The sequence below is a fragment of the Camellia sinensis genome, chromosome 10 (assembly GCF_055761805.1).
Source record: "Camellia sinensis isolate YWXY chromosome 10, ASM5576180v1, whole genome shotgun sequence".
In the NCBI taxonomy this organism is placed as follows: domain Eukaryota; kingdom Viridiplantae; phylum Streptophyta; class Magnoliopsida; order Ericales; family Theaceae; genus Camellia; species Camellia sinensis.
In genome coordinates, this window is record NC_138970.1 from 71,640,149 (window position 1) to 71,652,486 (window position 12,338).

Genomic DNA, 12,338 nt, shown 5'->3' on the forward strand with positions numbered 1-12,338 from the left:
TTGTGTTCATTAACTGTTGTCCCATGGCTTCTACTAGGCCTCCCCATAGATTCTTTGGCCGAGTAGATGGAACAGTGGAGGATCCAACTCCATGGCCTCATCTAATATTTTGAACATGTGGTACTTGCTCCAAAGTGCTAGTTTGTTCGACCATAGGTTCTGATAAGACAGGTACTTCCACAGGATGTGTTATCATATTATCCTCTGAATTAGGTATTTGTACCTCTCCTTCTACACCTTCTTCCAAGCGTTCATTTTCCCCTTGTCTCCTACTTCTAGCCATTTCAATTTGTCTCACTGGGCATGCCAAAAAATATATGTTGGTTTTTTTGGCTTTCGAAGGCTAATATTGTAATTTTAAGCATGCCAGTAAGAATTAATCAGTCCTTACAGAAGATTAATTGCCAACCAATTATCAGACGATTGTGTTCCAGTTCTTTCAGCCTCAATGAAGAGGACTTTTACTGATGGCTTGTTTAGGAGAATTTAGTAAACAATAATTAAATGAAGAACAATTGTAGCATTTTATTAAGTAAAAATGAAAAACTTACAATGATCTAATCCAGTCTCATAGAGGTTTACAGCAACAAGCTACTTGAAACTACTCTTATGAATAAAGTGCAATACAAGAATTTGAAGTACAGAAATATAAAGAACAAGATATGTAAAAACTGGAAGGAAAATAAAGTAGATAAAATTGATTTATGGATCTGAGTCTAGGTCCTTCTTTCTGGGGCCTTGTCTGCTATTTATACTTCTCAATGATAACTGTCGAAACCTTCCTTCATGATCGCTGATCATGCTCTCTCACAGTTAGCTCCACTATACCATATTTGTAGTTAGGCTTCTGTCATGACCCAAACTCGCCCCTATGGGTTAAGGACATAACCAGCTAGTAATCAAGGGATTACCTACGGCCTCAAACCATTCCAGACATAACTCAACAGAGTAAAGAGGCCAAACAGAAGCAATTTCAAACTTTTGTCTGTAGAGCTGTGCATATATGGCACGTTGTAACAATCCATACATATACATGTTAATAACTCACATCAGAATATGTATTAACACAAAGTTCTATACATACAGGATCATTCAAGTCTAGGTCAGCCAATCAAAACTATATACAAACGTATCCAAAGTCCTTGCCAACGTGACAAAATAAAACAAGAGAGCAAAAAGGCGAAGACGAGTCTCGTGCGTGAGACGTAAGGGCTGACTCTGCAAAACCTTGGTTGTTCCACACAAACTTCACTGAGGCTGGGTTTAGACCTTCCTTGGCTCACCTACAGACACATGAATGAGCATAAGCGAAAGCCCAGTGAATAATATCAAATAAAGAAGTTACACAAGCGGTATTTAGAACAACGTGCTTCAAACGGCCTTGGGCCCAATTTGTATTTCTATCTAGCATATATATAAATATAGGTCAAGTGACTACGGTTCCAAGCACATCATACGGCCTTGGGCCCAATTCATTCGTGTCATACGGCCTCTAGCCCATTCATTCATATCATTCATGTCAAATTGGCCTTCGGCCTATTCATTCTTTCGTTCATGTCAAACTGGCCTTTGGCCCAATCATTCTATCTTTCATGTTAGACTGGCCTCTGGCCCATTCATTCTTTCATTCATGTCAAACTGGCCTCTGGCCCATTCATTCTATCTTTCATGTCAGACTGGCCTCTGGCCCATTCATTTTTTCATTCGTGTCAAACTGGCCTCTGGCCCATTCATTCTATCTTTCATGTCAGACTGGCCTCTGGCCCATTCATTTTTTCATTCATGTCAAACTGGCCTCTGGCCCATTCATTCTATCTTTTATGTCAGACTACCATCTGGCCCATTTATTTTTTCATTCATGTCAAACTGGCCTCTGGCCCATTCATTTGGCATAGCAAACATTTGTCCACCATTCAAATTAATGAACTTATAAGACTTACATAGGAGTAAGCAGTTGAACAAATAACATACTTCAGATATTTTTATGAAGATATTACTCACAGTGATCGGCTGGATGATTTACCCTGGAGTTCGACCCTACACATTTCATAACACAATGGGTCACAAACAATTCAATCCGTTCTTAATTCACATATTCCTCTTTAGGCTTCATTCTTATCCTTTTAACTCATTTACAATGCTTAATGCATGCCTAAGAGTACTTAGAAGTGAAAGGGAACGAAAAAAAAAACACAGAACGCATTTACAAAATTTTAGAAACAGCGGTCCCCGCTAGGTCTGCAAAAGTACAGGTTGCCGCGTTTCTACGCTCGAGCGCGAATTCGGACGCTCGAGCTGAAAGTCATTCTACATAGCTCCCCGCTCGAGCGTGAACTTCCCCGCTCGAGCGGCGCCTTCCCCGCTCGAGCGGACATCCCAAATTCTGGAAAATTCAGAATTGTTCTTGAGCTTCAAATTTGCATTCAAATCAACACATCTTGCATATTATGGCTCAAAATTCACATATACATGTACTAACATGATCCAACACCAAATTCATTACATTATGAAACTCAATTTCATGAATCAATCACATGCATGTCCCAATTTACACCAAACTTATTTCCAACATAACAATTTCATGCATTTAAAATCCATACTCTTATGAATTGTACATGCATGTGGAATACAACTTCTATTCTCAACTTAGATAATGAAGAGACGGTCAAAAATATGAGCTTCAACTAAAATCTCACATGGATTATACATTTTGTGCTCAAACATGCAAATTCAAAGCAATTTCTCACATGCATGTGCATATAGACTTCCAATTCAACAAAACCAACTCAATTTCATCATAATCAATTCAATTCATGTTCTTGATCATTATTCAACCTTGAATTCACAAAATCACAAGCTCAAACCCATGAATTTACTTACCTAGAAGCACAATCTTTCCAATTTATGGTAAATTCTTGAGTGTGCCTTCAAGATCACCAAGTTCCCTAACCAAATCTCTACCTTGAGCCTTCCCTCTCACTAAATTCGGCTCCCCCCTCTCTCTAGAGCATAATTTCAGATGTTGGGCTCAAAAGAAACAAAATGAGAGTGTATAATAGCCCCTTTAAAAGCTCCCTCTCAAATACATTTCTTTAATATTAAATAATTGGGCACCATTTTATTAATTTAATCTATTTAATTTGACCCGAATCAATTTTCAATTAAATTTCACCGTAGGCTCTAAAAATTACGTCAATCACGATGGCGTAGTCAATTTTAATTTCTGTGGCCAATAAAGACTTCAATTTAAATTCTAAAGCAGATAATCAAACAGATATTCCTACGCTGAACAGATAGAAATTCAAAACCACACATTTTTACATAAATGGCACACAAAATCATATCAAACACATAATCACATTCATAATAAGGACTAATTAGCATAATACAGAATAGGGTTATCACAGCTTCCTTCCGTTAGGCCACATCACCTTATATCCCTCGTGACTATTGTTGGCGATTTATATTACTTCCCTAAATTGCCCTTCTCATGCCACGTGTAGAATCATCATTGGCTTGTACAATTTATACAACCAGCACGTTCAAATGTGTGTATGTACTAAATATTGTCATTCAAAGCATGCATACATCACATTTGTTGCGGGCTATCTATTTGGCTATGTGTTTTGTAATCAACACGATTAACGAATTTGATTTACTCACCGTTCGCTTTATACAACCAGCACGTTCAAATGTGTGTATGTACTAAATATTGTCATTCAAAGCATGCATACATCACATTTGTTGCGGGCTATCTATTTGGCTATGTGTTTTGTAATCAACACGATTAACGAATTTGATTTACTCACCGTTCGCGCCACTTGCTCCAGGTAGTGCTCAAAGACAAAGCCCCCAATGAATGCCCGACGCCAAAACACATAAATCGGATTTGTTACATCTACGCCAACAAAATTGACGTGGGGGTTGTTAATATGCATATATATCTTTGTATTCGCAACATTTGGGGTAGATGTTTATATTGTTTAAACTTACACAATGTTGAAAAGATTATGTAATTCCCATTTTCGGTTTGATCTAAGTTTCACATTGATTGATAGTAATTGACACATAAAACCCAATAAGGTAAGCGCCCAACACAATCTGAAATCATTCCAATTTCAAATCCTCCAAAAAATACGTTGTAAATCTTACATTTTCAGCACAAAGAGAAACAATAGAAATCCACACTATTACCAAAGGGTGTAACCGTAACATCACATGTTAATAAATATGTCAAAACAATCTTGCCAAAATGACTGGGACTAAGTGAATAACCATTCCTTCATATGGGAAGTACAAAAATTATATGAAAATAAATTAAATTTTTATATATTCGCTAGTATTTAGTAATTTTTTAAAAGATTTTTTTCATAAATTGTATATGTTCTAAGTGAATCTAAAAATTGAAAAATATTGATTAAAATATTTAAAAAATTCATTACAAACAAAGTACATTTAGATTAGGTCATTGTAAAAAACAAAAAAATTGACTAGAATACCCACACCAAAAAAAAAAAAAAAAGAAGAAAAAGTTCACTAAAAATAACAAAATACAAAAAACAAAAAATTAAAAAATGAAAACTCAAAACCAAACAAATTTTAAATTTTCAAATTTCTATAATTTTAAAATATACAATCAAACAAAAATTTTAAATTTTTAACTCTTTTAAAAAAGATATCTTTCAAAATTAATTTTAAAAACTAAATGGAGGGTCTAAAATTGTGTATAAGTTTGACTTTTACATATTGAGGGGTGTTTGGGAATGATGGTTTGAGATTATAATAGTTAATAAATATTTTTAAAAAAAGTTAAAATGGTTGATAAGATAAAATATCACATCTTATATATTAATTAATTATTTTTTCTCACACAATCATTTATTTAACTACAAAAATAAATAAAGCACAAATTATCTCAAATAGAACTTTTTTTTCATTGGCTAAAATGAATAAAGTTATATGTACCAATTGGTATACGAATTAGTTAACATTTATTAAATAATAGAATAAATATATTATTTATATATTGAATAATGTAAAAATACATATAAAAAATAGAGCAAAATATGTTATTTATATATTTAAATAATATAAATGTAAATAATAGTGAAATTTATTTACATGTAAATAACAACTAATTATAGATAATACATTTATATAATAGTAGTGGAAGATATTATTATTTTGGTAAGATATTGATTTTTTTTAGTATGTTTATATATATATATATATATATAATTAAAGTTTCAATTGTAATTTTAATCTCATACACAAGTATGAATTTATAATTTTTTTTGGCTCGTTAAGGCTCCTAAAAAATTTCGAATTCAAATCAAGGCTAAGCCAACTCGACTTAAACTCAGTTCATCAAATTTGGAACGGACTCAAACTCAAATTCACATTCGTTAAAATCTTAATAAATAAATTCAAACATAATAAAATTAAGCTCCACTTACTTGTTCACATCTCTATCCGTATGTATAATTTATTGCCATCAGACCAAAAGAAAGTGATATTCATACTGTATCCTGAATTTTTAAATGATTCGTACAAGGTTACCCGAATAGTTATAATATATGAAAACATCAATTGGGGATTGTTTGGGAAGAGTCTTAAAAAAAATTAAAAAGTTAAAAGAAAATAAATTGCACTTTATCTTCCTTAAATTTCAATGTTTTCCGATTTTGGTTTTTAATATTTGAATTTTTTTCAATTTATTCTTAAAACAAATTACTGTTCAATTTTGAAAATGCCACTTTGACATCCATGTGGTGCCATGTGGACAATGATGTGGTATAAAAGTGGGTAAATTAAACTTTACCCCTTAAATTTTATAATTTTCTCACTTTAATTCTTAAAATATTTTTTCTTCACATGTTGGCCTTTAATGATTCTAATTTTTCTCAATTTACTCATAAAATAAAGTACCATCCAATTTTGGATGAAAAAATGACACTTTAGTAACCATGTTGCATAAAAATAAATTACATTAAAATTTAGTAGTTTTTCAGAACTTTTTTTTAATTAGAATCAAGTTTGACAAAAATAAATTCTAAAAATATATATTTTTGTGTTTTCAAAAAATATTTCCCTCTAAAAAGAAAACAAAATCATATGAAAATAATTTATGTTTTATATTTATTTATTTTCATTTTTTTTCACCAAAATAATTTTTAAATTGTTTTCAAAAAACAAATTATAAAAATTGAATCAAATAACTATAGTCATTATACAATGTGAGACATGAAAGACAAAGAGAGGCAATGAGAGTATAAGAGTAGTGGTAGAAGTTTGAGGGTAAATTTAAAGAGGAAAAAGAGATGGGGTGGAATTTGGGTTTAAATTTTGAATTTTGAGTTTTGAGTTTTAAAATTAATTAGATAGTGTACGAGGAGCAAATATTCGGTGATGCCCGTACTCCTTTCGTCCAAACTCGTTGTCTGTCCGATCGACCTGCGAATACAACGGCGGTGAGCTACCCGGCAGTGTGTGGCTGGAAAACCACTCCGACGGCCAAGTTAGCACACACTCAAGGATATAGAGAGAGAGAAGAGAGAGTTTAATGTTTAGGTTGTTCTCACCAAATGATGTTCCATCCCCCACATGGGGAGCGTAATCAAGCTTATATACTTTCTGCGCTTATATCTGCTCCCATTAGTCTCTTGACACGTGGAGCTGCTTTCCCATCTGTCAACTCAAATCCCGCAATCACCACTTAACCAAACTGCCAGATAACATTAACGGGATCTCGGCAGATCAGCAGAATCACCTCGATCTTCCACGTCCGTGCTGCGCAACGTGCCCGAGTGCTCCACTCGCTGAGCTCCATAACAGTCGAGCTCGGTAGCATTCCAACATAACCGAGTTTAAGATAAGCCGAGCCGGTGAACAGAAGACTTTACCACCGAGCTAACCATGCTCCCCCAAAACCTATGTAGCAGATGCTCATCTCGGCCTAGCAAGTTCAAATCCGAGTGAGCTAGATCAATCACATGGCCGCGGACCTCAGGCCTGGGCCTCGACCGAGCAAGATCACCTCCAAGGAAGTCCCAGTTAGCTCGGCCTAAACAGGGTTGGGCCTCGACCGAGCAAATCCCACTCCAAATCAGGCCCAAGTGATCTCAGCCAAAACATGCTCGGCCCTAACCTGTTCGGCCTCTTCCACGGTTCAAAACCAGATTATAAATCTCCCTCTCAGATAGGAATTGGTTTTTTGAGTAAATTAGGGAGAAAAAAAAAATTACAGGCATTAGGAGTCAAAGTAAAAATATATATATTAATAAAATTAAGCACTAAAGTGAAAAATTGTGAAACTTAAGGGCCAAAGTGTAATTTATCGAGTTTGCCAAGTGGCTACCCATGTGACATTTTCTATCCAAAATTGGATAGAAGTTAATTTTGAGAATAAATAAAAAAAAAACTACAAACATTATTATAAGCTTAAGTGCAAAAAAAAAACCAAAAAAAAAAAAACCAAAAACCAAAAACACTAAGGATCAAAGTGAGAAAGTCATAAAACTTACGGTAAGTAAAGTGTAATTTATTTTAAGACTCAAAAAATAACAAAAAAAATCTAAAAGGTAAATAAGAAATAAAATTTAGAAATAATAATTATGGGCAAAGTTTCTAAAAATTTTGAACTTTGTTTGGTTTGTCATTTGAGAGGAAAATTTTTGAAAAAAAAATTTAAAAAATTTGTTTGGTGAAAATTTTTTAAAAAAAAGAATTTAAAATCACTTTTCTCTCTACTATACATCAATTAATCACTTTTTCTCTAATACTCATCTATTCAACTATAAGAAATAAAAAAAATTAAATCATCTCGAATTCCAAAACTCTAAAATCATTTTCAAAACATATAACTAAACAAATTTTAAATTTTGTAAACCCTTTTTATAAAATTATTTTTTAAAACAAAAATATTTTAAAGCCCTAATAAAGGAGTTTTAAGAGCTCCAATTAGAGTGGACCAAATCCATATTTTTTTGATGCCAAATCCAAGCATTGTTTCTTGTGTTGTGACTTTCCCACATTGTGACTTTTTCTCTCCAAGCATTGTTTCCATGCCAAGTCCATGAAAATAACTTCTCCATACACATGATTTCATGTTTTTTCTTACCCGTTAAAAAAAATCATTCTCAAACGTCACTAAAAAATTAAGGTGGAATTACTTAATAGTGGAGTATAAAAAAAATTACAAAAACATATAAGGTGCAAATGAAATGAGTTTGTAATGGAGTGTATGCGAAAAGTTGTGAGGATATAAGTCTCATTTGCACCAGGGGTGAAAATTTGCGACACGGCACGATAACATGATTCGAACTATATACGAAATTGGCGGGTTAGGATTGATCATTTCCTAACACAAATACGTATATGACTTGATCCGACAACACAAATATTAAACATGCCAAGTTAGTGTCAAATTTATATAACACGAAATTGATACAAATAACCTGTATAATAAAGAATTAGTTATACATTTTCATATATTTTTTAATTTTTTATATAATTATATCAAATTTATTAAAAAGTATGTAAAATACGATTTTAAGTTTAATATAGGTTTTGTTTTTGCTTTTAATTAAACTTAATGTATTTTTTTTTAATTATATTTGAGTTAATCTAGTAAAAAATATAATAATAAAATACAATTTTTATAAATTAAGAAAATAAAATTAATTTAAAATTAAATATTTTTATAAATAATTTCATTTAATAGAAATTAATTTTATTGAATTTAACATGTAAAAGAAATTTTAATTTTTTTTTCCCATACTTTTGATATACCTAAGCCTCCGTTTGGTAAGTGGGTTGGCTTTTTAGCTTTTTAGATTTTTTAGCCTGGGCTAAAAACCTTAGTTTGAGAAAGGCTTTTTGACTTTTTGACTTTTTTGATTTTTTTTTATGAGAAAAGAGTGTAATGATTATGAGTTGGATGTGATATTTTATTTGTTGTGGCTAAAATAGCCTATTTTATCTTTTATGGCTGAAATAGCCACAAAAACCCTTGCCAAACGGAGACTTTTTCATTGGTAACATTCTTGGCAAAATTTTATGGTAAGTAGACATGTTTTCGTGGTCCTTGCATTCAGACCTAACTAGCCCGGCAATTTGTGAAGAAAATTATGCAAAAGAAAATAACGTGTGCTAACAACTGGGTTCGAGGAGGATCCACAAACATTTTTAAACCAGTCATCACGGCAACGGCAATGTTGAGTCACTTTGATTGCTCCCTAACCTAACCTTGTATAATTTGTAGTGTTTCCACGTATCTCGATTTGAATTATCAATTTTGAAGTGGTATTTTTTACAATAAAATGTGACATTCAAATTCCGTTTGTTTTAACATAAATATTTGTCAAAAATATTTTACTTATTTTTCATTAGGAAAATGTTTGGTGGCTCGAATTTTGTGGCTCGAATGTGTCAAAACGACGTCGTTTTGAGTGTTTCGAGCCATTCGAACCACGATTTTTCGGGCCACCAATCAGTGTTGTATTTAAAAATTTTGTAAGTTAATTTTTATAAAGTTAACTCTCATTCGCTACATTTTCAACACATTTAGCCTTCAAATAAATATCTTGTTGAATCAAAATTTCTCTTTTAAGCAATATAACGTTTTTGTTTCAAGTGTCAATCAAACGCTGAAAAACAAAACCAAAAGCATTTTTTCTATGTAAAATCAATTTACAAGAATTTTTTTTTTTTTTTTTTGTAAAATATTTTACGTCAAAACAAACGGAACCTCAATTGTACACCACCTGAATCTTTAAAAGTGATGTGTCAATTAGCATTGTATTAGCAATGCCAAATTCGATATACCAAAAAGATGTCAAATGTTTTTGTTTTCATTATTTTAATAATAAGGACCAATAAAATAATTAAAAAATATTAAAGTAAAAGTAATAAAATAATAAATTTAGCATATCGGGTAAAGTGTGTATTTTTTCTTTACATTTGTTAAATTTGTGTTAATTTAACGCCTAAGCCGTCAAAAAAATTTGATATACACAATTTTGAAGGCTTAGGTGGAGATGTTCTAAGGTCTCGTATCTAGGCTCAATTTGTTCTGACGTCAAATGTTTTTATCAAAAATATTTTACTCATTTTTTGCTGTTTGGTTGAACAAAAAGTAAGTAAAACATTTTTTAAGAAAAATATTTTTGCATCATTTTCTCAACTTATCTTTAAAAAATTTGGAAGTCTAATTTTACAAAGCTGTCTCTCAATATATTTTCAACACATTTAGCTTTTAAATAAGTATCTGTTAGCTCACTAAAAAGTCATAAATAACATTTTATTGATTCAAAATTTCCCTTTTAGGCAAGAAATTATTTTTGTTTCAAGTGTTAATCAAACGTCAAAAAACAAAAACAAAAATGTATTTTTTTGTATAAAATATTTTACATCGAAACAAACGGAACCCTAATTAAAAAGTTTTTTGTTTTGTGTTTTTTATTTTTAGTGATTATTTTTAAAATTTATGTTATTTTTTATTTTCCGGTGTAGGTTAAAAAAAATCTAAAATGTAATTTTTTTAAAAAAAATTCAATAAAAATTTATTATTTTTATTTTTATTTTTAATTTTTAATTCGTCTAGTCTACTATTCTAAAAGTCTAAAATGTTTTAAAATTTAAAAAAAAAAATTCACTAAAAGCGAAAATAAAAATGCAATAAAAAGAGGGTCCAGCTTGTCCCAAGTTGAGATTAAGACTGGACTCGTCCAGTTCGGCCCATGGGGCCCATTTTTTGGGCCCATTTTGATAATTCGAACCGTTCAATGTGTAGAACCTGTCGAGTATTATATGCCTATAAAAAATCATATTGATCGAATATCAATAGTTATGTGATCAAATCAATTTTGTATAAAAAAAAATGGACGGTGAAAAAATTAACGGTTGATAAAAAACTATTTTGTTCACATAGCTATCGATATCCGATCAACGTGATTTTTTACAGGCATATAGTACTCGACGAGTTCTACACATTGAACGGTTCGAATTATCAAAACAGGACCCGTAGTGGACCTCCACGAACTCAACAGCACGGTCCAGTCCGATCTTGGACTGGACCAAAGCCACTGCCTAAAAGAAAGTACTGAGAAAGCCTCAAACTATCCCAAAGCAAAGCATTGGTGGTCCATGAATTTTGTAGCTCTGCTCCACAAGATTTAAAAGCATTGAGGATTCTTAAAAGCCATACCTTGTAAATTGGTTCTTCAGCAGCATGCAGGTGCTTGGTTGCTTCCCTGTACGAGAAAGACAAGTACGAGGAGAATCAGTCAATGAGGAGCCCCATTCCATGTTCACATTTTAAAAAATGCAATTCTCTCTCTCTCTCTCTCTCTCTCTCTCTCTCTCTCTCTCTCATTCATTTTTGTTTTCAACTTGAAGCCTCTATTGGGAATGTTGATTCTGTCTTCCTTGGAAGTCCATGTTAGGGGTTTGGGATTCTGTCTCCATAAAAAGTTAAAATCAACTTTTAACTTATTTTGAATCATATTATCTTTTACATGAAAAAGTTAAAAAAATTAATTTTTAACTACTTTTTAAAACAACTCAAAACATAAGTTTTGACTAATGAATTGAAAAGTGATTTATAATTAAAAAAATTATATAAAAAATTTTAAAAGAATAATGTGACAGTAATATTTTGAAATTAAAAATCACTTTAATGAGTATCTTTATTTGAAGTGAACAAACACAAACTGTCATGTTATTCTATATAGATTTTTTGTACTTTTTTTTTTGTGTGTGTGTATTATCACTCTAATGAATTTTACAATTTTATGTGAAATCAATGTACTTCTTATTTTTGAGATTCATAATTTTAGATTAATTAGATTATGTGTTTTGTTCACACATTTTTGGGAGTGTGTTGTGAACAAATTCATTTTTTCATGTTAGTTGTGTACCTAACCAATAATAAGGACTACATGCTTGCTTTCATAATTTGAAAATTAAGAAAATGATGGAAAAAATTTAAAACATTATTGGTTAGTTATATTTGTTAGGTTTGAAAAGTAAGAGAAATGATGGTCTAACAAAATGATAAACAAAATATTTAGCTCGAGTATTATAATAACAATAACTAGAAGGGATAATTATTCAATAATCACGGAATATGAATATGTGATATTTTATAGTATGATAATTGGTGGAGAAAGTGCGTAGGTGGGGTATTGTGTTGGATGATTAGAGAACATGAGGAAACATATTAAATGATAATTGATTAGTGAGTATAGATACGTGATACTCCATAAATATTTAATAATTTCTCAAGTAGAAGACACAATATAAACACAATTTAAATTAAAATGAAGAACACAGGAGTG